The 15,673-nt window shown below is 42.0% G+C and overlaps 1 protein-coding gene across 1 annotated transcript in view; it reads left to right on the forward strand.

Moving 5' to 3' along the window:
* Window positions 1-2,145: 2,145 nt before the first annotated feature.
* Window positions 2,146-15,673, forward strand: part of LOC135699133 (heat shock protein beta-1) — a 560,186-nt gene continuing 546,658 nt past the window's right edge. Inside the window, exon 1 of the mRNA XM_065219353.1 lies at window positions 2,146-2,160. The gene's annotated coding sequence lies outside the window, so the exon portion shown is untranslated. The remainder of the gene's footprint in view (window positions 2,161-15,673) is intronic.

The following is a 15,673-nucleotide window of genomic DNA, read 5'->3' on the forward strand; positions in this document are numbered from 1 at the left end:
GTAAAACTAACGCGATTGAGCCTTTCAAATAAATGAACTGGATAAACAATAACTTGCATAAGCAAAACATTGATAGTTGTTTCCTCGCCAACAGAACGCCAATAAACATCGTCATCGTACAGGGGAAACTTTACTCAATCCGGTGTTGATTTGTGTAGGCGAGCCTTGAGTCAAGAAAAAAAAGCGTTTCCGAAGTTTTGTTCGCAATGGCTGATGTGCTCAAAGGGTAATCAACTCTGCGCACCTCAATCTGTGCCAAATGTTTTAACTGTGCCGAAAGCTGTTCCAAACGCTGTGCCAACGCGTAACAATCAAGTATCCCATGTTTGTTTGTGATTTTGCAAGAAAACGAAGCGTGATGAAAGCCAACATAAAATAACTGCCGAACCACCGAAATTCCACCCGAATAAGCAAACTAGACCAAGTGAACAAAATCTGATCCAAGATTCAGGCCGTTTAACATCAACAAAACCAGGTTCCAAAGGTCAACTCCGTCGAATCCTCATAAATCCGGTAAAGCGCGTTAAAGGCAAGTGGTTCTACCAACAATCAATACGAAACTAACGATTTTAAATTGGCTCACTACTTGACTAGCCTATTGGTCCTAAGCAAACGATTAACGTACCCCATTAGAGTGAAGCAAAATTTAAAATTTTCGCTCCACAATACTTAAACGATTCCAAATCGAATCCTGACTAACCTCTCAAACTTTGAACCCATTTGGTGAGAAACTGAGATGGCACAAACCATTTGAAGTTTGTATGGGAATTACTATGGTAAAATCAAGATTTTTGTTCATGTCTATCTAATAATTCACCATATCGGTCTGCTTCAAAAGTTTTCAACTGTACTTGAAGGAAATTTTCCCAGCTACAACAACAGCTCAAGACCACTTTTTGATTAAATGCAAGGATCGAAAGTTATCAATGGTTCAATGCACTGATGTCTTATGATCATGCTCAATCAACTGCTTAGCAGGCAACATTGGTGTTTCTGGGGCATTGAATAGGACACACAAATCATGGCTACTATGTCACACTGCAAAATACAGTGTTGCCTACAGAGCAGCTGCTTGATCCTGTCATAAGTTTACCAATCTCTTAAATAATTAATAACTTTTTCCTGTCTCGCTTTACATAGAAACGATCTTCAGCAAAGTTGTAGCTTAGAATATTTGCTTTAAGAATGGCTATCGAACTGTTTCGCAGCTCAATATGAAAAAAAGACTAGAAGGCAATGAACAAAAAGTTGAGATTTCCCATAGTAATTTACATGTAAACTTCAAATGGCTTGTGAGAAGTCTGTTCCTAACCAAATGAGTTTTAACTTTGGGAGGCTAATCAGGACCCGATTTGAAACCATTTAAGCCATGGACCCAAAGGGTAAGGACCTCCTTCACGCGATTTTTTTTTGTTTCACCTAGCTGTTTTTTTTTTAGTGTACCTGGTGCACCCGGTACTAGAGCAAAAGACAGCAATTTGTACCAGAACAGGTGTCAAAAGTGACACAGACAGCACAACTGCCAGCAAAAAAAAAAGCGCGGTACCCACTGCCGTGGCAGTCAGATTGAGGTGTGTCATATCCCTTAGCACGTTTCTTTTTGTTTCACCATTTTGAGATTTGAACTCGTGACTTTGGCGTGAGAGGCATGGATGCTAACAAAACTAAAAAAAGCGGAACTAGTTAAAATAGTTAATTATCTAATCTAATAGTTCATTAGCTCCAGGGCCCTTGAACATCATATATTTGAATTGTCCCCAGGAGGATTGTCCGCAGGAGAATTGTTCGAAGAACAATTGTACCTAGGAAGATTGTTCGAATAAGGATTGTCCGCAGGAAGATTGTTCAAAGGAGGATTGCCCACAGGAAGTTTGCTCGGGAGAAGGTTGTTCGAAGGATTGTTCGGAGGAGGATTGTACGAAGGAGAATTGTCCGCAGGAAGATTGTTCGGAGGAGGATTGTTCCAAGGAGGATTATCAGCAGGATTGTCCGCAGGAATATTGTCCGCTACCGACGAGTCGAGGAGAATGATTATCCGGAGGAAGAGGATTGTCCGCGGGAGGATTGTTCGAAAGAGGATTGTTCGAAGAAGGATTGCCCGCAGGAGAATTGTCCGCAGGAAGATTGTCGACAGGAAGATTGTTTGGAGGAGGATTGTCCGCAAGAGGATTGTTCGAAGGAGGATTGTCCACAGGACGATTGTCCGCAGGAAGATAGTTCGGAAGAGGATTGTCCGTAGGAGGATTGTCCACAGGAAGATTGTTCGAAAGAGGGTTGTCCGCAGAAGGATTGTTCGAAAGAGGATTGTCCGCACGAAGATTATTTGGAGGAAGAGAATTGTCCGCAGCAGTGATGGAAAAGTTCATCAAAGTTCCCTATGACTCGCGATTTTGTCCCTTGGTGAACTTCGTGAAATATCGCGAACTTTTCCAACACTGGTCCGCAGGAAGTTTGATCAGAGGAAGATTGTCCACTGGACGATTGTCCGCAGGAAGATAGTTCCAGGAACAGGCATGGAAAATCATTTGCATTCATTTCGTGCATTCATTTACATTCATTTGCCTCTAACTATTTTCTTCAACAGTATTCCGCAAAATGATGTATATAGCTTTTGTAGGTTTTGTTATTAGCTACAACTTTTGTTAGCAAACCAAATCCGTACCTCCTATACATGACGAACCAGAGCGAACAAAAGCCACTACTGTTTTTCAGTGAATGTGTTTTACATTCACTGAAAAACAGTGATAAGTTCTGCCCGCTCTAGTTCGTGATGCATAAGAGATACAGATTTGAGCTATGAGCAAAGTTGTAGCTAATAACAAAACCTACAAAAGCTCTATACATCGTTTTGCGGAATACTGTTGATGCAAAAAGTTAGAAGCAAATGAATGTAAATGAATGTATGAAATGAATGTAAATGATTTGCCATGCCTGTCCAGGAAAGATCTTCAGAGACAATCAATGACGTTCAAGGAAAACGTTGGGGAACGACACTCATCCTGATGCATGTTGCTTCAAAAAAGATATGGCAACACTGTGACGGCATGCGAGCGGAATTGAAAGAATTTTCGGAATAGACAGAAGGATCAACAGGGATATTCAGGATATACTGAAAAATAGACAAAAAATCGAATAAGGATGTCTGAAGAAAAAAGTTCTGACTGGTGTTCTGGATATATAAGCAGAATTTTATGGATAAATTTGATGGGGATACAGGATGCATCCGAATGTATCGTTCCCCCTGGAACATATAAAGAGCTTCAGAGTTCCGGATAATCTTCTTCCTCTACGTACTCCTTGACTCGTCGGTAGCAGACAATTCTCCTTCAAACAATCCTCATGTGGACAATTCTCCTTTGAACAATCTTCGCGCGGACAATCATCTGACTGGCGGGATCTGGTCCATTCGGTCCTCGCTACACAAGGATCGTACCTGGGTCCACCTTGCATGATTTCTAGTTGGACCCCCAACAATTAAGTGATAAAACTGATTCCATTTTGATCAACATCAACAATGACATTAATCCTAGCTCTGAAGTTCAGGTTAGGAAAAAAGTTAGGTTTTAACGTCAGCTATTGTTGGTAAACAAACCGACAGCATTGTTGACAGCATTCCCCCATGCACTCAAAAATATAACTACCCACAAATCTAAAAAACCTACTACTGCGTGCACTTCCATTCTATTACCGAGAACCATGATTTTTCGATAAATTCCTTCCACGCTATTGGTCCTGACCTTTGGGTCCATGATTTAAGCACTGTGGAGTTTGCATCAGTCTAGTACCCCATTCTAGTCGAAATTCTACTACTACACAATGTTTGTTTTGATTCGCTATGAAAGTTTGACAGATAAAATGAGGGGTTAGTGGATTTTCCTATGTTTCGAGGGGTGAATCGATTAGCTTGGGACCTAAGAGAGTACCAGAGCTGAGCCAAAAAGTTGAGCACGTTATTTCGGGACCTTCTAGTCTTAGAGTTACCTTTATGGTTCTACGTCCATGGCGTTTATAATGAAACAGTACGACCATAGAGGTAACTCTAAGTAGGTCCTGAAGAAACGTGCTCAACTTTTTGGCTCAGCTTTGGTACTATCTTCGGTTCCAAGCTAATCGATGCACCCCTCGAAACATAGGAAAATTCACGAACCCCTCATTTTATCTGTCAAACTTTCATAACGAATTAAAACAAACATGGTGCAGTACTAGAATTTTGACTAGAATGGGGTACGTTAATCGATTTGCTTGGGACCAATAGGCTAGTCAAGTAGTGAGCCAATTTAAAATCGTTAGTTTCGTATTGATTATTGGTACGACAGCGATAACAATGATAAACATATTTTTGAATATAAAAATCAATAAATTATCAAAAAAAAAAACATCCAAAGGATCCATAAAACATCGGAGAAAATCCTTAAAAAAGTGTGAATTATCCATAAAAAATATCAATATGATCCATATTTTATGTAAAATTTAGCAACACAATTGTAAAAATGTACCACTAAATTTCTAAAAAATGAGCATTGAAATTGTACGAATTACCCATAAACACATTGCAATTGATAATTGATCCATAACACATTCAGCAGTGAACCTTAAACTAAAAAAAGTGATCCATAGAAAATCAAGATTGCGCACTTAAAAATATAGGCACGTTCGGATTAATGAAAGCAACTTCTTCAGAGCAGTCTCGTTTTGGACAGCTTGAAGCTGAAATAGGTTTTATTTAACTCTTATCAAATCTAAAGCAATCTTAATGCTTACAATAAAACCTATTTCAGCTTCAAGCTGTCCAATAGTACGTTCAGACTACAGAGTTATAACATGTTATAGCGCTATCTTGATGGTGGTTTCTGTGTTGCAATTAGTTGACAACCGTTATAACATGTTATAACTCTCCAGTCTGGACAGCGTTCAAAACGAGACTGCTCTGAGGAAGTTGCTTTCATAAATCCGAACATTCTTGAAGAACAACATCGGATATGGATCAACACCACCGTTGAGTGAAGAACAGAACAGCGATCGAAACTGTACGCTTTGTGAAGGCCATGACCCACGTAGAAGATATGGTCCAGTGTGATGTCTGCGATTTCTGGACCCATTATAGTTGTAAGACAACAGCTGTAAAGGAGGTTCCGTAGACGTGCTCGAAGTGTACAAATATGCTGAAGGGTGCCAAAAGGAGCCAAGAAGTCTGTCCCAAAGAAACCACCTAGCAGAAAGAATAGTGCGAGGAGTGATGCCGGATCCGAATCTGGAAAAGGAAGTACCAATGAGGTCAGCTTGAAGGAATCCCTAGACCAGTTGCAGCAGGAGAAAAGCGCAGAGGAGAAAGCGCTGGAGGAAGAGAATCCTCCATGAAAAGCGATAGGAGGCTGAGCGGGAGATTTTTCATACCGAGAGGTATCTTCCGTCACTCTTTCAACAAAGATTTTGCTAGATTTAGGATTTAGGGTTTCAATTATTAATTTAGTTAGGCACGCAAACGATGTAAAATGAGCTACTATGAGGTACTTAAGGGTAATTCAAGTATAAATATAGCTTTTAGGAATAAATTGTAGGTTAGTATCAAATTGTAGTATCTAAAGTATGGAACGTTTTTCAATATTTTATGGATCGTTTTATCAATTCTAAAGGTGCATACTTAGGGCTACCGGCAACAACTGCGAGGCAGCGGTGAAACTGTTCAATCGGCTGCAAGCGGAGGACGGCTACCTCAAGATAAGTGGGGATTTTGATAAAAAAAAAAGTCGATCGATTTGCTCGAGATGAACAAGCCGTGAAGCCGTTTTATATTATATTCTGTATCATACTTGTCAAAGTGTGCCCTAACGAGCCGATCAGTGTGCCGTTAAGTGTTATGGCACAGTGTGCAGAGTTGATTACCCCTTGGATGTGCTCTTTTATGTTGTTGGTCATGATCTAAGAGGAAGAGAAGACAATTGGGAAGCTGTTTTTGAGCCAATTTTCTGTCAAACTTGAACCAGGGTGAATGTATAGAAACGGGAGAATTTTTACAACAGGGAATCTATTTTCTTGTATTTAGACAGTCGACTGCGCCGCCCATAATGAAATTGTTTTTGCACGGCCTTTTCCGCGAGAGAAGAAGAACACGTTACAGACAAAAGAAGCCAGTTGTCTCCTCCCGGGACGGGACTTGACAATCGAGCTTCTCACCAGCGTTGCCAGAATGTTTAAAGCTTATCGGTATTTACTATTTTAAATAATTTTATATTTCTGCCGTTTTTGAAAACGAGATTTTTTACTTTTGGACTATGATCTTCCAAGGCATAAATTGAGAAACTTCTGGCGAAAATTTTCAAAAAAAAAAAATCGGATTTCACATTTAAATTTCGGAAATCGGGAATAAATTCCAGAAGTAGCCTTTTCCAAGGGAAGCCAGAAGAAGCTCGGAAAAACCTTCCAATAGAAGTAAAAAAAAAACAACTGGACAAAATTCCAGAACTAGACGAAAGAAATTTCTGGGAGATGTTTAATTGAACTTCCTGGAGAAGACAGAAGAAACTTCCTGGAGAAGACAGAAGAAGCTTCCTGGAGACGCTGGCAGGTAGATTGGAAAAAAATTCTGGAGGAAGTCGGAAGCCTGAGCGCTAACGGAACAGTCGAATGAAACAAGGACATAATTCTGGAAGAAAGAGCTCTTGTGGGATGTTCTAATGATCCAGAAAATTTTTCAAATGGTCATAAAACATCCCCGCAATGCCCTGAAGTTTTTGGAACATTCCTGAAATGTACTTAGGATTACTCCATGTGTTCTCGAACTGTTTTGGAGTACTCTGATCATCTTTGAAATACTTTGAACTACCGGAATATCTCTAATCAACTTTGAAGGTCTCTAGACTTTCTTGAGATTACGAAATTTCATGAGCGCTCTCACAATTTTCTTGAATTTATTGTAACATCAGCATTAAAGTTCTCTGATCTTCCCGATTTTTCTATTTTTTTAAAGTTATCGACACTGCCATTAATAAGCACGGAACTTCCCATAAAATGTTCTCACAATGTGCTAATGTTCGTGTGAGTTGTGTGAGTTTTTCGGAACTCCTTTAAATTTCAGCGATTTCCTTGAAATTTATAGATCTGATCTGATTGTCCTGATGTTTTCGGAGCTTCCCGGAGTTCTCTCAATTCTCCTGAAACTAATGGCACTGTCCCGAAAACCATTGAATTTCCAGACGTTCTTTGGGCTTGTGAAGTATCCAAAATATATGTGATGTTGCCTTAAGTTCACTGGAGTTCGCTGGACCGGGTTTTAGAATTTTAACAGAAGTTATTGAAACATTCTTTAATTTATCAAAACTTACTTAAAAGTCTGGCCTTTTCTGAAGTTAGTTAGTTTTCTTTATTATGGAGGCTTTCAGCCTGAGGCTGGTTCGGCTCCGGTGTTTTCTGAAGTTTCAGAACTTTTTAAAAGTTCCTGCAGCTAGTGTGGATCTGCAATCAAAATCTAGAAGCATCCCTGAAGTTCCGGGAAGAACCATTCGAGCGAAGGCTCGAGAGGAATCGTTAATAGAAAATTTCAGGGGAAAGTTGGAAGAAAATCCAGGAAGTTAAATAATTTTTAAAAGTATTTCCTGATTCCCCCGGAATTGCCAGAAAGAGCCATCGACTGTTTATCGATTCATGGGTAGCCAAAAACGGTGAGGAAATCGAAACATTAATCAAAAGAGTATCCATAAGAAGATTTTTTTTAGAATTTTAAAGACTAAAAAAATTTGAGATATTCAAAAAGATACAAGTCTCTCACAATAATTTTCTCCGAAATTCTGAGTGCAGACAGGCAATAATTATTTTGATTATTTAAAAATCAGTATAAATCGGTATAACACCTCAAAAATCGGTATTCTGAGGAACCTTATCTGTATATCGGTATCTAGTTCGGAAATCGGTATAAATACCAATAAATCGGTATATCTGGCAACGCTGTTTCTCACTCTTCTTAATGTTTTTAAAAAATGCCCTTCGGAAACTTGTGCGTGGTGTTTGACGGAGTTGACCAAGGATGCCAGGAATGTAAAATATGTGTCAATTTTAATTTTGATTTTATTCGAATTTTCTACCGCAGTTTAGCAGCTCGTACATCATTTTTGCTCAACACAATAAAAACAACCATAAACAAACAACAATATCTATCGCTTAAGACACGTAGTGTACTCAATTTTCCAACTTTCCTTTCTCAAATATAAACAATTAACAAGGCCATTGACGTCAACATTGATTCCGGCATCACTGCCAGCCAGATTGCTGCGATCCCTCTGTCCTTTTTATTCCACGATTGCTACTGTCAAATCGACCAATCAGAAACTGGCTCAGATTTGACATCAAATTGGCTCGAAATCGCTACCCGATTGTCAAGTCCCGTCCCACGTCTCCTCTTACTCTTAGGTCATGACATGCTCGATTGGTTCCGGTCAGAGACATTGTTAAATAAGAGACGCGCGAAGACTGAAGCCAAACGTTCCAATCGAACCGTCAAACGCGGTTCCAGTCAAGCAATGTAAATAAACACGAAGAAATGCGTGGGAAGTATTGAGATTGGCGTTGAATTTAATTGTCAAGGTTGGTTGTCTTTATTAAGGAGATTTTCAGCCAGACGCTGGTTAACTGCTGAGATTTAAATAATTATAATTAAGTTTGCGTATGAAAAGTGAAATTGGACAGGGAATATTATGGTTATTCACCAGCTGTATCCTCGTTATATTTTCACGAAATATTGTACAACGCTCTGTAGAAGATACCCTTCAATGGGGTATATTTGGTTTCACTTAGAGTTGTCTTCCATTGAATAGAGATACTACGGATGCGGTTAAAAAAGTATTAATTTTACCGTGATGCTAAAGCAGACGAAAGTCACTTGAAGTAAACACAAAATTGCGGGTTGCCAAACCTTGCAGAAAAAGAAATTAGTTGGCCGTGCAACCAGATTTACTTTTATTCTCTCCGCGCGTCTCTTATATAACATCGTCTCTGGATCCGGTTTATGACAGCTCAACTGGTTTCCGAAGTTCTATCTGCCAGACTATGAACATAGCGACTATACCGATAATATGCAATCGAGCAGAAGACCTGTCAAATGGCCGCCATGCCGTCAATCTCGCTACACACGGTAAGAAAAAAGTACCCAAGGACCATTTCGCTGTTACCTACTTTTGGCTAGTTTGTCTCCTTTTCTCCTTCTAATTTTGTCAAAAACGGAGGAGCAAAACCACCCAACAGCGTTAGTAAAGTGTGAGAACCCAACGTTGAGTATAATCATATTCACCTACTTTTGAGTACAACTAACTTACTTTTGGGTAGAAAACGAGTGGAAAATTCCATACGAAATGCACACAAGTAAATGAAAACTGCTTTGACCCGCTTTACCTACTTTTGGGTTCCTGCACTAAACTGCCGAGATGAGTTAAAAGAACTTACTTTTGGGTACTTTTTCTTACCGTGCCGGCACTAAGGCTGAGCTAAGGGTGGCCCCTTATTTATTTAGATGGATGTCCACATCAACAGACCATTTTGGTCCTAATGATGTTTTACTTAAGACTAACATTCATTAGTTAAGTGGTAAAAGAAAAAAAAAATCATAAAACAAACTAAACACTCACTGCACCCTTATAATAATAATAATAAAAGAAGATCTTAGAGTTTGCTTCAGTTGTTCGTCGCTTCAGAAAAGACCTCAGTAAATCGGCGGCGTAGCGTAAGGCGAGGGATAAGGTCCTTTGAATGCCATCGATAGCGGTCTGCATTCCATAATTTGTCCGGTCTTTGGAGGCGAACCAGCCCAAGGCTGAAAGCCTCCTTAATAAAGCTAAATAATAATAATAATAATAATAATAATAATTTGTCCGGCGTAGAGGCAAGCGCAGCATATGATTGTTCCGTAGGGCTCTGGGCTGGACATTTATGGCGATATCTTGCAGAACGGCGGGGCAATCTAGGCTCTGGATACGTTTCGTCTAGACCACAGGGTCTCCAGATTGATAAGCTGGCAGCGGCTCTCGTAACTGGGCAGATGATGAGGACCACACCAAGGTAGCCTACGCAAGGCAAATCTTACGAACCTTCGTTGTACAGATTCGATTATTTCCGAGCCATTGAGGTAAACTGGATTCCACACAGCAGAACTGAAGTCTAGAATTGAGCGCACTAAAGTACAGCGATTTTAAACAGAATACGTCGGTGAAGTTCTTAGCTATGCGTATGATGAAGCCCATTGTTCTTGATGCTTTATCAACGATGTACGGAATTTAAAGAAAATAAACCAACACACTCAAAGCACTTCATAAAGGGATTCCGTTAAGAGGTTCGACAAATTTAAAGGATTTAAAGTTACAGACCGAAATAACTTGGGTGCTTCCCATCTTCTCGACTTGGCATGTTTGAATGGGTTATTCAAAAACATTTACTCAATCGTATAGACGTAGTTAAAAAAGGCAACTGCTCTATTAAAAATTAACATGTTTGCTGAAACAAAAAAAGTAAGAGGTTGTATCGACCGTAGATTTACCGTAGGATTAGGTGCCACTGACCACTTTTCGTAACGCGGTCGATTTTGGTTTTTTTTTTTAAATTGCTCCCCCAATATGTTGGGGTAATCCTACGTAAATGCAGTTAGATTGAGCAAATATTTTCGAAAAACACATCTGAACATACCAACTTGACAGGAAGAGAAAAACCGAAATTATTTCAATTTGTAGCTTTACTTCTATTGCTTTTAGTGAAGTGGTAATCGCCTCCTCTATAACTACTGAATAATTCATCTGATATGATGATATGATAGTGGTTTACCACCCATTGTAGCACGGAAACTAAGTCCGACAGCAGTGGGCTCTCTTCTCTGTTTGTCTTGATCAAGATTAATAACCACTGATTACTGAATAATTCATCTGAACATACCAAATCGATAAGATATCTGGTCACGTCTTCCTTCGGAAGGTAAGTACAGCCGTTGGTCCCGGCCCATGTGTGTTGAGTTGGTGCGATATCCTACGCAAGTGTGGAAGCTGCCTTCCTGCCCATTTGATTGCAATCAATGAATGGCAATCGATGTCCTTCGGTGATTGGCACTAGATTGCGAAACAGAGACCGACGTTGAATAAAGGAATGAAGGATTTTTGAAGTATTTGAAGTGTGGGAAAATTGAAAATGTTGCAATTAAATTTTCCTGGCTGTTAGTTTTTTGTTCATTACTCAGAAACGGCATGAGACACCACTTTGAAATTTTCACCAGTGAATGATATTTTTTTCTAATTCTGATTTTCCCAAGGGTTTGGCACACCTGGGCACTTTCATTGGCACCCATGGTTAGAAATCTTGGAGGTTAAAGAGAAGTACAACCTGCTTGGTTGGTGGTCTAACAGTAACTAACATTTATTTTCTGAGAGAATACAAATTAATAATATCATGCCTTGCTTCAATGTCGTTCTTGTTTCTACTTCAACACTCCTTCTCAAGGACGATGTTCTGCAAGCCAATCTCCTCCCGTATCTTCTGCAGCTTAATTCGGCCGAGTGGTTTTGTCAGCGCATCCGCTAACATCTCTTTTGATGGACAATACACGATGTTGAGGACTCCTGATCCGCACAAATCCCGGACAAAGTTATACCTGGTATCGATGTGCTTTGTTCGTCGCGTCACTCCTTCGGCACTCAGCATACTGATACAGCTTTGGTTGTCTTCGTAGACGGTCACGGGTTGCTGTATATCCTCGCATAATACTTGCAGTAACTTGAGCAGCCAGAGAAGCTCTTTGGTGGCCTCCGCAAGTGCGACATATTCCGCTTCGGTTGAAGACAAGGTCAAGCACTCCTGCTTGCGAGCTGTCCAGTCAGGGTCAGCGTATCCTTCAAGATTGCCTCTTCCTCCCAGTCGCAGCTTTAGTACAGCAGTACCCTTCAAATACCGCAGGGCTCGTTTCGCTTCCGTCCAGTCACGTTCCGTTGGTTTGCTGACTTTGTGCCCAAGGATGGACGCCGTGATCGCTAAATCGGGTCGTGTGCAAACAGCAACGTAGAGCAAAGCTCCCACAAGGCTCTGGTATTTGTCGATGGTAAACATTTCCTCCTCCTTTTGCTCTATAGTGATGAACCCGGGGTCCATCGGAATCGGTGACGATTTTGCTTGTTCCATCCCAAACGTGGTCAGCATCTTCGAAATGTACGTGTCTTGACACAATAGGAAACTTCCATCAGCATCACGTTCAACACGAATCCCAAGGTAGTTGCTTACATCACCCAGACACGAAATCTTGAATTTCTGCTCCAGGTGCTTCCGTACTCGTTCGTCCTCCTTGACGCCGTCGGTGACGATCAACATATCATCCACATACAGTAGGATGAAGGACAACTCACGACCGGCCTTTACGAATAGACAGCTATCGGCTTCCGTTGCTTCGTACCCCAGCTTCTTCAGAACGTCGGTAATGGTCTTGTTCCAAACCCTTCCTGCTTGCTTCAGGCCGTACAAGCTCCTCCTCAAATGGCATACATCCGTTGGACTTCCGGTTTCATACCCTTGTGGCTGACGCATGTAAATTGTCTCCGAAATTTCCCCATACAGATACGACGTCTTGATGTCGACATGCTTGACCTGCATCTTTCGGCGTGCTGCTACCGACAGGAGCGCCCGGAACGTGGCGTGTTTTGCAACCGGCGCGTAGACCTCGTCGTAGTCAGTACCAAATTTTTGGCTGTACCTTTGAGCGACAAGTCGGGCCTTGTATCTTGCTACATTCCCGTCCTCATCCAGCTTCTTCTTGAAAATCCACCGGCAGCCTACTGGTTTCCGATTGGCTGACGATATCCCATGTGGAGTTTTCCTGCAGCGACGTATACTCCTCGTCCATCGCTTTCTTCCAGTGTTCACGCTCTGCACCCGACAGTGCTTCTGCTAGCGTCGTCGGCTCGAACGATTGCTGACTTATCAGCATGCTGATTTCAGTGAATCGGTTCGGCGGTACCCCTTTGGCTGACCGACTTGAGGCACGTATCGCGATACACGTGGACAATGGATCTCTCGGTGCGTTGAGGGGACGTTCATCGGCATTGTGTTGCTCGGTGAGCGTAGCGTCCTCGTATGGTTCGTTGGATGTATCGTATTGATCCTCTTCCGCTTCGGATTCCGACACAAGTTCTTCCTCATCGTCAGTTGGCTCACCGAGAACGTTCCCTGCAACGATAGGAAAATTATTAGTTTTTGGATTGTCGGTCAACTGGAAGTCAATAATACTTCCATTGTCATCTTCTTCGTCCTGATGGAAGCTGCATGTCGGCAAAAATCGAGCATCTCTGCTATTGATAATGTGTCCAGTGCTTCTATCCAGGAATCGGTACGCTTTTTGTTGCACCGAATAACCAACGAAAGTCATCTTCTGCGCCGCTGCATCCAACTTCGTCCGGTTTTGCTTCGGGATCCACACATAAGCGTCTGCACCAAAAACTTGAAGGTGACCCAGGTCCGGTTTTTCTCCCCACCATGCTTCGTAAGGTGTGGTCTTCAATGACCTGGTCGGAAGTCGATTTTGAAGATAGTTCGATGTGTTCATAGCCTCCGCCCAGTACCTCGTCGGAAGCCTTGCATCCAGCAGCATACAGTTGCCCCGTTCTGTTGCGGGGTGTGTGGAATAGTGAACTGCTGCCTGATTCCTTCTTTCTTGAAAAAACTCTCCAGTGACCTGTTCTTCAACTCACCACCATTGTCGGAACGCACAATCTTCGGCGGTCAGCCAAACGTCGTCTTCACTTCCATCACAAAATCTCTCAGCTTCTCCTCAGCATCCGATTTCTCCCGCAGGAAAAACACATTTGTGTAGTGAGAATAATCGTCGGTGACGGTGAAATAGTACCGACATCCTCCTGGTATGACATTCTTCATCGGACCACACACGTCCACGTGGATGAGGTCCAAAGGCTCTTTCGATCGTTTCTTAGACTTCTTCGGAAACGGAAGTCTCGCCAATTTACCTTTTTGGCAGCACTCGCAAACAGACCGTATACCACAGTCTTCGATTTTCATTCCGGTTACTAGCTCCTTTTTCACCAGCTCCTGGACAGCATCGTTATCTCGGTGACCCATCTTCCTGTGCCACACGTGTTGGCAGTTTTGCGTGTGCGATTTCACCCCGGTCTTCAAAGTGTTGTGGGCGTTTTTTATGACGTACAAACCACTGGACACAGTTGCCACTGCTGCAACTTGCGCTCCTTTCATGATTCTGCAGTTTTCGGTGTCGAAAATCACCTTTCCGCCTTTCGCTACCAGCTTGCGCACCGAGATCAGATTCGTCTCTAGATTCGGTACAAACAGGGTATCTGAAAGCGTAATTGTTCGTTTGTTACCTTCCAGATCGTAGCAGTCCACTTCGCATGTTCCTTTGTCCTTCGCAGCTGTCATCGTCCCGTCGGCTAGCGTGACGTTTTCCTTTACTGCTTCATCCAGCTCAAGGAAGATTTCCTCTCGGCGCACATGTGCGATGTCGCCCCAGAGTCAACGATCCAGTTGCCGGTTTCACCAGTCCCTTTCGCCGTGAAAGCACAGTTGTCATTTTTCGCTTCTCGAACCGCCTTCGCTTTGTATGGATTCTTTCGGTGCTTCTGGTCGCTTCTGCTTTCTCCTTCTTGATCGCTTGCTAGCTTCCGACAGTCCCGCTGCTTATGAACCGGCTTCTGGCAAAAATGACAGACGATTACCTTCTTACCAGATACAGCGCTCAGAATGGTCTCCGCGTTGTAGCTACCATGTTTCGTCACTTCGTCGACCAGCATGGTTTTCACGAGCTCCAGCGTCAATTCATCGTCCGCCCGACGCGGTCGTCAGCGTGTTGAACGATTTTGGTAGACTACTGAGCACCAACGCAACCTACATCTTTTCGTCCAGCTTCAATCCTGACACGGAAAGACGTTCGAAAACTTCCTCCATTTCGTTCACGTGCTTCTCCATGTCCTCGCCTTCACAGTACCGTTTGAAAATCAAGTTCCGCAGGTACGATACCTTCGATGTCAACGTCGGCTTCCCGAAATGGTCCTTCAGCTTGTCCCACGCTTCACGAGCCGTTTTCGTCTGCTTGATGAGACCATGCAGGTTTGTCTCCATCAAAATACCGATGGTCGATCAGCGGCAGTTCGGTGCTGAACTTCCAGCTGCTGTAATTCGTTCGGTTCAACTTCGGGATTTGAATTTTCTCCATTTTACCTGTCTTCAATGAAAATTTTCTTCCGTTGTTGATCCGTTTCTTGGCAACCCAAGTGCTGGGCCCATAACCTCTTGGAGGTTGAAGAGAAGTACAACCTGCTTGGTTGGTGGTCTAACAGTAACTAACATTCATTTTCTGAAAGAATACAAATTAATAATAGCATGGCTTGCTTCAATGTCGTTCTTGTTTCTACTTCAACAAGAAATTTTCATAATTTTTAAGGTAACTGGCGACACTGTATATTCATAGAGGTAACTCTAAGACCACTGGGTCCCGAAGAAAATCATTATTATTTTTGGCTCACTCAGTACCAGAACAACGGTCCCAAGCAGTCCCAAGCTATTTCACTCACCCCTGCATGTTCTGCATGAATCCACACACCCCTGATGTTATCTGTCAAACTTTCATAGCGAATCAAAACAAACATAGTGTAGTAATAGAATTTCAACTAGAATAGGGTACGTTAATCGTTTG

The sequence above is a fragment of the Ochlerotatus camptorhynchus genome, unplaced genomic scaffold (assembly GCF_037179485.1).
Source record: "Ochlerotatus camptorhynchus isolate MF236.1 unplaced genomic scaffold, CSIRO-AGI_Acam_v1.1 ptg000102l, whole genome shotgun sequence".
NCBI classification, from domain to species: Eukaryota; Metazoa; Arthropoda; class Insecta; order Diptera; family Culicidae; genus Ochlerotatus; species Ochlerotatus camptorhynchus.